This window comes from Peromyscus leucopus, chromosome 10 (genome assembly GCF_004664715.2).
Source record: "Peromyscus leucopus breed LL Stock chromosome 10, UCI_PerLeu_2.1, whole genome shotgun sequence".
NCBI classification, from domain to species: domain Eukaryota; kingdom Metazoa; phylum Chordata; class Mammalia; order Rodentia; family Cricetidae; genus Peromyscus; species Peromyscus leucopus.
Window position 1 is genome coordinate 8,648,125 of NC_051071.1, and position 16,261 is coordinate 8,664,385.

Genomic DNA, 16,261 nt, shown 5'->3' on the forward strand with positions numbered 1-16,261 from the left:
GTGTGTACACTGATTCGGATGAAACTTCACTGAACTGAATTGAACTGGTTGACTGGTAAGGTGTTGAAGAAAACCAAAACAGCAAACAAAAATACACTCAAACCCAAGAATCACGATGCTTCCATAATGAACTCCTATCAGACACTGGCTCACTACTTATCTTGAGACTCACAGCCAATCCACAGCCCTCCTTTGGGGCCTAGAAAACTGAGTTCCCTCTGAAACCATGCACGAGCCTCTTAACCCATCACATAAATGAGTGGGTACATTTTTCAAGCTTCTTTAACTTGAAGAGAATTGAGATATTTTTATATGTTTAAAACCAATACTTAAAAGAATGACCAAAAAGCCAAGGGATGATGCCCCAGACCATGGAAGGCTGCTTATTTGTCAGAGATGATCAGCAATCTGACTGAAGGGCTAAGATGCAGGCAAGACTGTAGGAGAGCAAGGAGGAATAGGATGGTCAGAACCCTAGAGTAGATCATTTTAAACCAGAATGCTTCAGGATGATGCTATCCAAAAGTACGATAGCTGGAAAAAAAAAAAAAAACCCACTCACAGGGCCAAGTTTCAGAGAAAACACAGTCTTAGTTAAAGCAGAATAAAAATAGCATTAGGTACGTTAAAAACTCCATAGCAAATAAAGTCTGGGCGAGCACCTGCCTTCAGAAGCAGCCACATTTTTAAGTATTAAAAGCCTGTACCAATAGGTAATCCTCTTGCGTCATCGTCTTTAGGCATTCAGGGATACATGACCCACGGCTGAGGTCTGGCCAGCTCACCAAGCTCTAGGTAAACAGATTATTTTTGGTTATGAAGTGTTGGAGCTCATGCTGGCTTGAAATTCAATCCTTAGTACTTGCTTTCACCTTTATTTCATTTTCTTAAGCCCTGCCCAAATGTGTGTGTACAGCAATACAGCCATTCTACAAATTATCTTGATATTTGGGGATTTGTTTTTCTCTGAGAATCTGGTATCATCTTTTCAAAGGTAGAGGGTATACTCTAAACAGACTCTTTTCTGAAACATCTGCTCACAGCTCACCAGAGATAAGAGCGATGCTTTGTGTTCTGCTCTGCCAGTGACTGAACTGAATCAGTACTCTGTAAGGTTTCAAACTTGTGGTGTGTAAATGTAAGGAATTATTGAAACTTTGTTGGCAAGAGCTTATTAAGTATATGTATTTTGTGAGAAAAAGACAAACAAAAGCAAGACATTTGGCCTTATCAGATGACAATCTGCAGATGGATTTAAAAATATGAATTTAGCTTAATTAAAAATAAGAATTATTTTTTAACTAATTGTTGGCTTTGTGGTAAGCTACATGCTTGAAGGAAGGCTGTGAAAAATAGTATGGACCTACAAAGGCAATGATCTTCCCAGTCTTCAATCCTGCCTAGCTCAGTAGAAGCAGCAGTGTGAACATTGTGGCCAGAGGACAAGACAGGGTCAGGGGGAGCAACAACTGGCATCACCACAGGCTTCCAGCAGCTCCTCAGAGATGCAGCTCCAGTCAGTTACCGCCAGGACACAAGCTCAGAACCAGGAAGAAGGTGAATCAGGATAACGGCATTCAGGAGTTGACATAGAAGTATGGGTATAAGGGCTTTCTTCTTATTCCTGAATGCCTGTAGCTTACATAGAGGCAACAGACTCAACCCTGTGGAAAATCTAGCTCCCTCAGGGGGAATAATGTCTCTGTTGTGTGTGATTCATAGAGAAAGGCAAAAACAGCATGGCTGAAAAGATGAGGTGGACAGGAAAGAAAATTGCAGCAGTTGATCATGTAGCAACCCAAGGAAGCTGTAGACTCACCCTGTACAAGCATCTATAATACAACACTCCAGGTGCATACAACTGGGAAACAACTTTATGCCCAAATGGAACCATGAACCCAGGATTTCATATTTCTAACAAGGCATCAAAAGTTACTTTAGCATATATAGAATTAACATGTCAAAATTATCATATGAAACCCTTTCTGTGTTGTAAAGATTTGGTGAAGCTTTGAAATTGAAGAAACTACAACCCATTTGTCCTGGAGTCACCCTTTCCACATGAAAGCCTACATACAGATGTGTTAAAACTGAGCACAAGGAAGCGGTTGGAGTTCGGACAGTGATATTCTATTATCGATTGCTTCAGCGTTTTTTACACCAACACATTTCTTTAATGACTTCTTGAGGGTGTTATGTAAAATTTAACACAATTGATTAAATTATAGTAACTCCCTGGCTAACAAAAGAGAAGCAGCAAACATTAAGCTTCTTTACCATTTCATAGTTTGTTGAAGAATGTAACATATATAAAGAAGCACCTTGAACTTAAGAATATCACACAGTCAAGAGTATATGGAACTCATGTCTTGATCATTTAGATGAACATCTGAAAAAATTAATCTTTTTTCTTTTTATTTATACTTCTCTCAGGTCCCATGGTATAATGGTTAATACTCTGGACTTTGAATCCAGAGATCTGAGTTCAAAAAATTGATTTTTATTTAGGTTTTTATGATTACCTGAGAAATATAGTTGCACATAATTTGAGTAATAGATACATTTTTATTATTTTATAGAAAACAAACTGTAAATGTTGTGTCATAAGACAAAGCACATTTGTTACAGTTTTGTAGATTAGAACTTTAACTCCTTTTCATTTTATTTAAGCCAAGTTATCATTGGGGCTGCATTTGGATCTGAGGACTCTAGGGAGCTAGCTTTCTGAAGCTCATTCACACTCCTTGGTGTACGCTACCCTTCCTCCATCTTCAGAGCCAGCAATGCAGCAGTGTTGCATCTTTCTGGACCACTTCTCCATGTCCTGTCTTCTTCTATATCTGGGAAAGGCTCACTGCACATACGTGTTCACACTATTTGATTGAGCACGCTTGTCTAGGTGAGGATTATCTCAGTTTCATAGTCATTAACTTTAGTTACATTTACAAAATTCCATTAGCTTATTATAAGTGTGGTGTATTAGGTTTCCTGTGGATGGGCTGTGAGGATCTGGACACCTGTTGGGGATCATTATTCTATCGAATCTTAATTGTTTATTCTCCTAATTATTCCAGTTTGGGTATCTATAGAAGCATAGAATGAAACAAAAATCCAGGGCTACAAGTTTCTTTGTGAGTAATAATTAGATTACTGACAAGTGAGGAAATACAATAGGGAATATAGCCATGAAAAGCTGTATTAGCAATCGGGACAATGAAGCATCATCTTGTTGGGGATTCTGAGGGAGCGTGTGGGACTGAGAGTCTAACAGAAGGGTGAGGAGTGTGGCATCTGTCCTCCATATCCTTGCTGATTCACACTGCTTCACATCTCCAGCAGTTTTCACGGGCCCTGCACACGGGCCAGCCATGTTCCCCCAGACAGGCCAAAGACCTTAGGCAATGATCACAGGTGATCACAGTGAGTAGCTTTCACATGCAGCGGTGAGGGCAAGTTCATGTCAGGGTTTGGGTTTGGGGGGGGGGAGGGCAGGTGGATTGACTTCGTCATCTAGATTCAGTTCTTCACCATGTTCCACTTCCACTTACCGGTCCAGCGTTTCTTTGGGACTTTCCTCTCTCTCTCGTGCTAGGTGCCTCTCTTGCCCCAATCTACAGATCTCTCTCCCACTCTCTTTTGTGCTATATTTGGCCTCAAAATGTGTTTTCTAGAACACAGCTTTAAGCGCCATTCAAAACAGACAAGCAAACAAATGTCTTCATTGATTTCCCATTAACTGTAGGGAAACTTAAAAGAAAGTGCTCCAATGAGCCCTCAGGGACTTCTATTCTCACCCAACCTGATTTTTGTGTCACCTCCTAGCTTCTGCAGTCCCAGCTTTACCCGACCCCCGCAGATGGCATCTGACTGCTGCCTCTGCTTTGTTGCTCATCCTTTGCCTGTTGGATCTGAGTCTGGATGCTCGGAACTCTTCACCTGGACCATGTCAGGCTCGCCCATCTCACTCCTCATTACTCATCTTGTGACTATTTTTGAACTCATCTCACACTTTTCTGTGTTCATGCTCTTGATCATAGAGTCTCCTTTTCTGGGCTAATGATCTAATCTCTGCCATCCTTGAAGGTGTGGGTGAAACCTTTCCTGTCTTTATTTAGGTTTCCATTTGCCCATCCCAGCTGGAAGTGAGGCATCTCTTGCCTCTGAACTCTACAAAACCATTTTAGCTTGTATTACTTTTTGTTCATAATGTTAGCTATCATTTCATAGAATGTTAGCTAAATCTTCTCAGATTGGCTTCAACATCTTTGAAGGGAGCAGAATGTCTCCCCGACCCAAATCCTTAAATGTTTTTCTTATAGTGGGTTTTCCAGTTTTGTGTGGCTGTATTTGTAAAACACCAATAACCTGTTTTGGAAAAGCATGAACAAAATGAAAACTGTAAGGGAAAATGAATTTATATTTTAGTGTCACTCTCTACTCCAAGGCCCTTGAGTTTCAGAATGATGAAAGCAAAGAGCTTGCCTTTTCATCCCTTCAATCAAGGGGAAAAGGGAGAAAACCAACATGTTTAAAACCAAAGCACCTCAGCACTGTAGTCTGGAAGTCAGGATGTTTCCCTAGTTCTTAGCATATTCAGAGAGAGGTGGTGAGAACAGAAGGCCTTTGCCTTTTCAAAACCAATGAAGTACAATTTAAAAGTATTTGGACTTTTTCATTTAAATATCTTGAATTTCCAAATTTAATTTTCAAATAACATAGGTTAGAACTCCATTTGGAATTGAGAAATATGCAATGACTCCATGAAGGCTGGCTTTAATCTTCTCCATCTGAAACACATCTCTGTTTTCATTTTGATCCCAGGAGTCAAAATGGTAAAGGTGACCTGGAGAGGCTTGAGAAGCAATAGCCAATAAACTGTTATGGTACTGGCATGCCTGTTTTCCTGTGCAAAGGTATGCACTCCAGGGCCTGGGATATGGTGTGTGTGTGTATGTGTGTGTGTGTGTGTGTGTGTGTGTGTGTGTGTGTTGGAAGTAGTACGCCACAGTAGTTTTGATCTACCCTGTCTGTGCCAACAGGATTTTCACACTGCTATCCAAATAAGAATAGCTTTATCTGGTGGCAGCATCATTTGCTCACTCACAACTTCATGGATACCAGTCAGCTGAATTAATCGTCATCATGTGCTGCTCGTATTGTACAGTCCTCAGTCTTGGAAGTTTAGAAGGATGCCTGGACCTCATCTGCAGACATTTCAGAATCATTGAATCCAGTGAGCAGGCACTGCTATGCTCCCTGCTACCCTCTGTAGGCTGACATGGGCATGGATATGGTGGATTGTAGAGCTTATAGATCATACAGAAACCATTTGCTCTCCTCTGCAGGCAATTTAAGAGCTGAGCAAGCAGATCCGACAGTATTAAGAGAAATGGCTCCCATCCATACAACATGAGTTACAACTGAATTTCAGGTCTCCTGACTGCTCGACCATAGTCCTTCCTATTTAAAGTGTGGTCCTTGGGCCAGTAGTGCCACTTGAAAGCTTATTAAAATACCGAATGTCAGGCTATATTCCTGACCTCTTGAGTCAGAGTCTGTTTAAACAACTTCCACAGGTGACTTGCAGTCACATTCTTTTGAGAAATGCTAATCTTCACCCATGCTTTAACTGCCATGTTTGAGAGCATTATCTGAGTGTCCAGAATTTATCATAGTAGCTGGGGACAAGATATGTAACTGTTGCATTTTGAATGCATTTTGGCTATGATTTGATGTGTTAGGCATATCATCTTGGTACTCTTCAAGTGTATGGACTTGCTTATACTTTCTGTATATGTTCAGCATTGCAACTTTGTGAACCTCAATGGAGCACTTATTTGATACTGTATGCTGTGACTGAAAGAGTAACTGAGACACTTTCTAGGATCTCACTGTCTAGTTAAGGAAAATGGACAGTAAAGAGACGTGACCATACTGTGGGGGTAAAAGTCACACTGAGAAAGAACACTGTGGCATAAGAGTACTTGGTGTTTGTGGTGAGAAGGTGGAGGAAGAATACTGCGTCCAGACTTTGGCATGGCATTGGGATGTTAAATCCAAGAAAGCAAAGGAGACTGCAGATGGTAAAGATGAGTCACAGAATGGGCAAGTCAGAGGGATGAAAGTCAAGAAAGTCAAGAAAGACCAGCTTTAGCAAAGGCGTAGAGCACGGACAGACATCTCACTCTGTGGATCAAAATGGAAGGAAAACCACACTTAGGTTGGGTGCTCTGACAATCCAGTAGAAAGATGGCCTTGTAGTGGACAGAGAAGAGGCATATTGAGCTTCTTATCCCCCAGGCTTCAGATGTAGAGGAAATAATTTTTCAAACAAGAAAAAAGTTCAGACACAACGTTGAAGCATTAATTATTGGTAAACTCCATATGCATTCACAGGCTAGAATGTGGTAGTCTCGTTATTGTGTTCATTTGGTCCATCTCTTCACACATCCAGTGACAGTCGAATGCTGAGAACCAACAAGGAAGAAATAGAACCATAGTCCAGTCCAGAGAGAGCCAAACAGTTTTGTAGCCTTCAAAGGAACAGTCTCTGTGAAAGGAGGTGGTTGGACCAAGATAATAACTACTAGCCGCACGTGACTCCTGAGCTCTTAAAGTGTTGCTAGTCAACTGAGTTGTACTCAGTGAACATGACACTAGGTTTCAAAGACATACCAAAACTTCAATTTTTACGTTAATTACATAGTGAAATAATACTTTGACTACATTGGGAGTTAAATGTAATACATATTAAAATTAGATTTACCCTTTACTTTTTGAATGTAGCTAACTGGAAAACCAGTGATTATGTGTGTGACTCACATTAGATTTCTGTGGGTAGGTAATTTAAACATAAAGTTATTTTCAAGTAATTACCTTTTACTCCTACCCTAGAAACATATTCCCAATTCAAAATGTGGCTCCAGATAACCTAGAAGTGGTTTTGGCTTTTTAATGATTGTATAAAATCGATGTAAAGTCAAACAACAACTAAAGAATTTCCTTTATCTAGTATTTGAGTTTTTAAAATTTTTCATATTACTCTTAAACAGCCTTGCCGTTTGTTTTTGTTGCACGAATGTGTAGGCATGGGATGTGTGCACCTCTTTTCCTCTACAGCCTGAATAAAATGCCATTGTCAAACGCACCCTCTAAGCTGTGCTATGTGACATACACTTAGTGGCACAGAGCTTCGAGTTCTGTTTTCCGTTTGGTGCAGATGTGAAGGCTGCAGTTAATGAGAGCGTTGTGTTAGTGTTTGTGTTTCAGGACGAAAGGCTCCCGGAATCTGCCTTCGTGTTTTAGATATTCTGCACAGGGAATCAAGTGACATCCTCAAATTAACTGTGGCCAGACACATCCACCTGATATGAATATAAATGTTTGAGTCTTGCTCAAATTAGGGTTCTTGGTATCAAGGAAAAGTGCCTTCTTGCCCAGCAGTCAAAAGCACTGTATTTCATTCTTCCACTGGGACATTGCAGTTCAGGATCTGCGTTGAACTCTGCTGTGAGATTTCATTTAGAATATGCATCTTAACCCACTGGAAGGGAACTCCATCAATGGCCTAAAAATTTTGGAGTATAGTTTTGAGGGCTTTGAAAAATCATCCTGCTGTTCTATATTTAAAGAAACACTATATTGTGATTATTTATTTACTTATTTATTCATGTGGTGGGTGGTGGTAGTAGTAGTGGTGGTGGTGTGTGTGTGCTATGATGAACTCGTGGAGATCAGAGGACAGCTTGTGGAGATGGGTTTCTCCTTCTACCATGTGGATCCTTGGGACCAACTCAGGTCATTAGACTTGGTAACCAAATGCTTTCACCCACTGAGGTGTCTTACTGGGGGGAAACTGGAATATAAGCTGTTCATCTTGCCATCAGTAGACAGTGTCCATGTTTCACCAGTTACTAGTCCAAGCAGACCACTGCACGAGAAACAGCCGTGAAGTCCAGTTCCTTGTACTTCTGTCTTTTCACAAATTGCTTCTCAAAAGTCAGTTCACAAAGTCTGATTCCTTTATTGACTGGTTCAAGGCCGGGCCAACTTGCCAGACCACTGCTTATCATATCTTCCATGTTTCCCCTGCAAATCTTGTATAAATAGTAGGCGCTTTGGGGACACTTCCAAATGTTTGCCCGTCCTCTTCTTCACTTTGCCTGAGGCCCTTTAACTACGGGTTGGGCTCTGTCTCAGTTCACTGTGCTCTATGTTTTTTTCAGAGTTATCTGGCTTTGCAGAATTTTAAGTTATGTACTATGATCTGCAGTGTTGGGCTTATCTTACAGATTGAAGAATTCTTAAGTCATAAAAAGGAGGTGAATTCCTGCAATCTAAGTCAGTTTTCCTCTTGCCTGTTGCCTTTTGTGCATTTTTGATTCCTAGATTTGCTAACTGGATGAAACAAATGGATTTTCCAAAGCACATTCTTAGCACGTTGGAACCAGATGAAATGAGACACATACAAGATGACAGCTAAATAATGTGGACTGACAGTATACTGCAAAGTAAAACAAAAGCTGACGGCGACAGGAGAAACTTAAACTGAAGTCTCAGTGTGTTGTTAAGGGGCCTTGAACTGTCCCATGCAACGGAATCCATAGGAACTTAAAGATGAAGAAAGTTTGTGGCTTCTCTCGCTGGATTCTTTCGACTTGTCACTAGTTCGTGAAGTCAAAAGGTAATACAATTACTAGTGGTTGTAGAGAAGTTGGAGTGCCAGGAAGGATTTTATAACAGGTTTTGCTCTTAGGAATGCCAACTTGTGATGCATTAATTACAATCAAAGTGAACTGAAGTTCCTAAGAGTTCTTGCTGTAAAGACAAAGGGAAAATCGGTCAGGCGAAAGCATGGGTAACCTCCGAGAGCTGGGGCTATAGTTCAGTCGGAAGAGTGCTTGCCTTGTGTGCACAAAGCCCTGGGTTCAATCCCCAGAGTCGCATAAATGAACATGGTGACACATGCCTGTAATCCCAGTGCCTGAGAAACAGAGGCAGAAGGATTAGAAGTTAAGTTTATCGTGGACTCCTCAGTACGTCTGAGGTCGTCTTGGACAAATGAGACCGAGTCTCAAAAATTAACTACTTAATTAATCTTCAAAATGTAATTATTCTGGACATTGGATTCTATAAAGGTTTTGGATATTTTAAAAATAAATTCTTGGTAAATTTAGCAAATTCAATGTATTTTACATTCATTATTCGGTAAATAGACATTTCATGAATGGGTAGTCAGCTGCTCTAAACCTTAATTGTCTTGTTCTGGATGGAGCTGATGAATGAGACTATTTAGGGAGTTTATAGAACATGCAAGGTACCGTGCCACACCTTACACAGCTGCATGGATGCTGTTTCCTTTCATTGGAATGAGGACTTGCCTGTGACTAGACTTTTAGTCACTGTCTCCAAAATCACATTAATCTTCTGGTCTATAACTGTCTGAATTTGAAGGTGAAGAAATCTGACTGAATTCTAAGATCTCCTTCCACCCAAACAATTCTATGGTGCTAAAACTAAACACAAGTGCAAGCTATCTCTGGCCTACTGGACCAAGACCTGTGAGATTCAGAAATTAAAGTCACTGAGTTGCGCATGCTTGCTAGGATCAGCCTTTCCAAGGTGTTTGCTTGGACCTGGGTCCTATCTGACCTGTGGCCTGAGCAACGGTGGGGGAAGGACCTCTTCAAGCATGCTCACTGCCTTGCTAAGGACATCCTGTTTCTTGATGCCTCGGGCGTGTGGGGAGCTGCTGAGGAGAGCACCTGAAGTGGACTGTGTGCAGGCTGGAGTGTTCCTATGCATGGGTGACCTGCTGGTTCCTGCCAGCCTCCATCCCACTCTGAAGTTTTTGTTACTTACTGTTATTAAGCGTTTATTTGCCATCCTCCAATAGCCTGCCTTTTATCAAAAGCAGGTGGGCACACCCTCAGTCCTGCTGCAGCCCCCAGGCATTCTGTGCAGAGTAGGTCCTTATTCTGTCTGGGGCATGTCATCCATGTGAATTCAAATTAGTTAGAATAATAAGTCACTTTTTTTTTTTTTTTTTAAAGAGCAAACCAAAAAGCCTGTGTTAAAAATAGCTACTGTCAAATTTAAAATGCTACAGAAAAAGTCAAGTCTTTCTTCTTGGTACTTTATAGCATTAGAGATTTTCCCCAAACACAGAACAGTTTTACAAATACTCCGACTGTGCGTCCGGCAGTACTCTCAGCTCTCGGCTGCCTGCATCTCCATACATAATAATAAATCTCCCTATCTTCAGAAGTCCTAAGCAAAGTAAAAAGCACACACTTCCTTATACTTCCATCTGTAAAATGCAGCATACACCTCAGCACAGGTGCCAGGGGAAAAGAAAGAGACAACTCCATGCTCGAGGAACCATTGACAGAGCACATCGCAATCTTTTCATTAGGTTCACAGGGAATGCGGATTTAACGCATGGGCAAAACATTCCGTCCCTAGAGGCTCCAGGACCCATAATCCTGCCTCGAAAATAGCTCCATATTAATTGTTGCAGTCAAGTGGACATGGAGGTTTTCTGCACAGATAACTGGCTACAGTCAGAGAAACTTTGTTTTTCATTTTCTAATACATCCATATTTGAGTGAACGTTTTATATGTTCCCTTAAGCTCAGAAAATTAAAAAAAAAAAAAAAAAAACAACCCATGAGGAGCAAGATAAACCCAAATGTCTTTAATGTATTTTGATCTTAACTACTTGATTATTAGAATACTTATTAATATATTTACTTGCAAGAATATACATACTTGGAAACATACATACATTGCTTTAAATTTTGACATCTGAAGCTCACATTTCATAAACTGATAAATTGCAAATTGGTTGATCCATATTACCGAAGAATGAACTTCCTTTAAGTAACCATATCCTTGGTTAATTTAAAATACATTAAATTTATAGGTATTTCATTTTCACTTCACTCCAGGGATGAATTTATTGTTTAAAGTGAGATGCACCTGGATGAAATGAGTGTTTATATGTTCTGGCTTTCCTTTCTCTTTTCTGCCTGTCAGGCTGCTAACTGTTAATGTCTTACTTTATCTAAAATCATGTACTTAAGCCATTTAATAAACTCAGATGAGGTGAGTTCCCAAAATAACAACTGGGACATGTATGACAACCGTTTCCTCAAAACAAAGGACACTGAATGCCCTGTACATTAATCCTCTGCTACCCACAGTTCCACCCCACACCCAAGAAGAGCTGAGCTGTTTCAGACCTGCACACAGTCTGTGATTCTGGCATAGTAGGAAAGAAAAAAAACCGAAAATACAAAACAAAACAGAATCCCAGCACATAAAACAGCAGTGGTGGTAATGTGCCAGTTTTGAATTGTTCACTGTTTTTATTATAGGTTCTAGGTTTCAGATGAACAGGAGGCTCCTATTGCTTTTATAGCAGGATATTAAATTGCAGCTTCTGGCAGGCGGCACCTGCCCTCTTTCTGGCATGAACTAGTCTGGAGTCGGCCATGTGATACCCTAATGTAATGTATATTTTGTGTTGCTCTATGTGGGGGTTTAAACATTGGGGGACACAATCTCTCCCTGAAGGTATGCAACCTCTGCTGTCAAGTCTTAATAAAGACTTAACATAATTAAAATCTAAAGTCCAGAATTATACAGGGCCTGCCTTCTTTTGAGAATGTTCAGTAATGGAATGAAGCAGAAACCGTGGTAGCATCTTCAGACAAATGTAAGTAGTTGGAAGATTTCTGTGGCCCGCCAAGCCCCTGCAGTCCCACAGCCCACTTGTAAAATAATCATTCAGAGGCTGATATTAATTATAACTGCTTGGCTATTAGCTCAGGTTTATTACTGACTAGTTCTTGCACTTAAATTAACCCATAATTCTTATCTATGTTTAACCACGTGGCTTGTTACCTTTTCTCAGTTCTGCCTTGACATTTTACTTCCTCTGTGTCTGGCTGGTGACTCCTGACTCTGCTCTTTCTCTTCCCAGCATTCCTTTTGTCTGCTCGCCCTGTCTATACTTCTTGCCTGGCTCCTGGCCAATCAGTGTTTTATTAAACCAGTGTACAAAAGCATTATCCCACAGCATTTCCCCTTTTTGGTCTAAACAAAAAGGAAGGTTTTAACTTTAACATAGTAAAATTACATATAATAGAACAGTTATCAAGCAAGAATTACAGTTATAATATCTAGTCTATTTGTATTTGGCAAAATTAAAGAACATATTCTATCTATCCTAGATTTGTAAGTCTAAGGTTTCATATTCAAGGCCCCACTAGGGAACAGAGCCAAGTGTGGTGACACATGCCTTTAATCCCAGTACCAGCCATAGAGATTTGGAGGTCTTTATAGACAGACAGACAGTGACAGAGCTGTGTAGGAAGAGGAAGTGAGGTACCTGGGCTAAGAGCCAATGAGAGGGCAGAAAAGCAAGGCAATAAAGGCATGGGTAGACAGGAAGTAACTTGAATTTTGGAAGCTGCAGAGTTGGTGGGGTGAGGCTGGCTGGTGGTTTCCCTATTTCCCTCATCTAAGGCTTTCACCTCTATATTTGGCTCCGTGTTTTTTATTTAATAAGACCATTTTAGAAATTTTTCTACAAATGTATATAATATCTTCTGCCTTTGGATAAGAATTACCTAAGTGTTTATTCTGTTGTTTTGTTTGGTCTTGGTATGGGAGATTGCACCTATGGTCTCACATGGCCTCCCATATCCTAGAGCAAATGATTTACACTTGAGTAACAACCCAGCTCACCTGATACCTTTTTACTGTGGTGATCTATATGTTTCGCATGCCATAGGAGAGAGTTAATCATATATATGCACACCGATCATTTGTGTTTTGTGTGTTATTCTATAAATTTTAAATTAGGAGCTTTTGAAATAAACACAATCTTTATGGGTTATTCAATCACAGGCTTAAAATCTTTGCTGAACAAATAATGCAAAAGTGTCTTTTCAGAACAGTGCTTAAGGTTTTTCTTTTCTTTGTTTTTTAACTTCAAAATATGAAACTTTTATATATCCTTAATTTTGGCCATATCCTCTGAAGTTCACTTTTTTTGTGTGTGTGTGTGTATTTGTTGTAGAGTACTATGTAGTTTCTAGACTTGCCAATCTGAGTTTACAACTTATTATTAGTTAAAATGACAAAATATACACAATAAAAATGGTGATTGAGTCTGCTTATGCATAATTGTGGGCCTATCGTTGGCTTCTTGAATCATATACTTAACTTTTAATCCCGTTTATTTATTATCACAAAAACATAGCACCATTTGATAAATTGTTCAAGTTCCCAACCCAGCCATTCATGTGAGCCTTTCTCTACAACATTCTGCAGACTGTTTTTGATAGTGTACCTTAGGTGTTCAATGTAGTGGTATTTGCTCCACCCTTGGCCTTGGGCTAAAAGGCCCAAAGGAGGTAGTGCTTCCCACCATTGTAGGCGACTTCTTACAAGGAGAGGAGAGAGGGGTCAAATGGCAGCCCAGCTAGGTGCATTCATGTAGGAATCGCACCAGGGTCTTGTGGAACATCAGTCAGTGCTCTTCACTGCTGAGCCAGCTCTCTCTTTGTAAGTGTTCACATACAACAGCAAGAAGCACCGCCTCCTTTGGACCACACAGCCTAAGGTCATGAGCAGAGCAAATACCACTACATTTCTGGGTTAGTTTCTGAGCAATGTGGCAGACCCCACTCACAGTATGATGTTTACACACAGTACAACTAGAGGAAGTTCAAGAATTGTCAGAACCAGACAAAAGGTCATGCTAGGATCTTTGATTAACTCTTAATCGAAAGACTTGAAAGTTTAAATATGTGATTTGCCCTTTGCAGTAAAACTTGGTTTCAAGGTGCATGTCAGGTGGTGCTCAGCTCTCACAAGTCAGTATAAGAGGCAGAGTCATGCTGTAATGGGTTCATTCTCTCTTTGATATTTTACCAGTTAAATGGCACTGTGAGTTAAGTAACCCCACTTGGCTTTAATCAGCCATGAGTGTTTACACCACAGTGATTGGTGGGTGATTTAGATCCTGTCCCCTTCCAGCCAATCCCAACTCATTTACCAGCACAGTGCTTTGTAGAAAGATGATGTTCAGGATGGATATTAAAGGAAGTGAGATACACAGAAGATACTCTGTCTTAGAGATATCAAAGATGTTAAGAGGTTTTTGGCTTTTTACTACAAATATGGTAATGCAGTTAATTCTGAAAATTATAATATAGATCCTGAAGATGGGTAATTCAAAAAACACTTTTGCCTAAAAATGATTTGTTCTTTTCAGGGCTAGTTCTTTAACTTTCTGAGGAAAGTGAAAATGTGCTTAGGACATACCAAAACCCATGACTCTGCAAATTCTATACAGTAGAATCTCTCTTTGGCTTTGGATAGCTAATCCATGAATTGGGAGTGTCTTGAGTTGACTGCAAAAGCATTGTTCAAAATAATGATACCCATTTTTTAAAAATCTGTGATTACGTATGGATGTGATAATCTGTGGCAACACTATCAGATAAATAATACATATTTAAAAAATTTCTGTAATTACATGTTTACCCGATAGGCCAGAACGACTCTGTCCCAAGGAACTGTTACAGACTGAGTAAATAATACATGTTTTAAAGTCCATAATTACATATGTAAACGATAGACTATCGAGTAAATAATGCACATTTTAAAAAGTCCATAATTACATATTTACATGATAGTCTGTAAATTCTGTAATTACTTATTTACACAATAGACCATAACAGCTGCTACAGTCTATTATGTTAACTCTCATAGAATTATATTATGGATTTTTAAAACATCATAAAGAACCTAAGGAATGGAATGATATAAATGAAATAAAATATAAACTTCACACTATAGCTCTCTCAAAAGGGGAGGGTTTTGAATCAAGTAAAACTCATTGCTGGTTCTTGATACTTGATAATTAATGCTTTAAAATTTATTTGTAAAATGTGGTTTACAGATTCACAGGCCAAATGTTTCACCATTTCTTGGTGGCATAAATGAAGCATCATATATGACTTTTGTGATTTTAGGATTTTTATAAAATTACAGAAAGTGAAAAAGTTAAAATGGGGCTAGAGACATGACCGAACAGTTAGATGTACTTGCTGTTCCTGCACCTTGAACTTGAATTTGGTTCCCCAAACCCATGTCAGGAGGCTCACGAGAGCCTGGAACTCCAACCCCAGGGGGATCTGTGGCCTCTCATTTCCGTAGGCACTCACATTCACATGGACATACCTGCCCAGAAACACAAAATCTAAAATAAAATGAAAATCTAAAAATGTAAATGGTGTTTTCAGGCTTCCAGTTTGCACACAGAAAGATATTGAAGCACATGTAACTAGGCTACATAGAACAGTAACACTTGAACTCATGCTTTTCCTTAACTTTTATTCTCTTTTTGGTTTTTTGAAACAAAGTCTCTCTATATAAACAGTCATGGCTGTTCTGGAACTCACTCTGTAGCCCAACCTGGCCTCGAAATCACAGATATCCACCTGCCTCTGCCTCCTGAGTGCTGGGATTAAAGGCATGTGCCACCCCCACCTAGCTGGTTCCCTTAACTTTTAGCCATTATAGTGGCTAAATACTGTTTTGTTGCATTTGGAATGGAAGTCTTTTGGTAGATAATTTTCTTGTATTCCAAGAAAAGCTGGTTCTTAAGGACTAAGGAGTTGAAAGGTGCATTTCGCATCACAGCTTCAGAATTTCTTGTAACTTTACACAAAGTCAACTGCAAGTAAACAAGACTTCCGCCTGTAGCTCCTGCTGGGCCTAGTAAGCAAGACTGCCCAATAGTGATGGTGGAATGGTGGGAACCACGTGGTCTCTGTAACAGAACACACCGCGGGAGAGATCTCACATCCTTATTGTCAGGAACCACATTAGATGTTATTTCAAGGTTTGGAAGAAGCAAGTGCTTGATTTTAAGAGAATTTTTTTTTTTTTACAAATATTCAAATTTCATGACATTTGTTTTACCTTCATAGTTAAGCTATAATTTCCTGACGTTTCTCAGCAATGTCCACACAAGGTTATGTAAGCCAAGGGCTCACAGTGGTTTTCTAGTGCAGTTCCTCATGAGTATTCGATTCGAGGACTGAATGTGCACAGACATAGACACAAAGAATTCACAAAAAGATCCATTCTCTCATAAAACATAGTGACCTTTGATAGCTATCCTACTCATTTTATAAAACTGTTAGCTGTAACTCACCAAGTTGATTTCACATTCATAAAA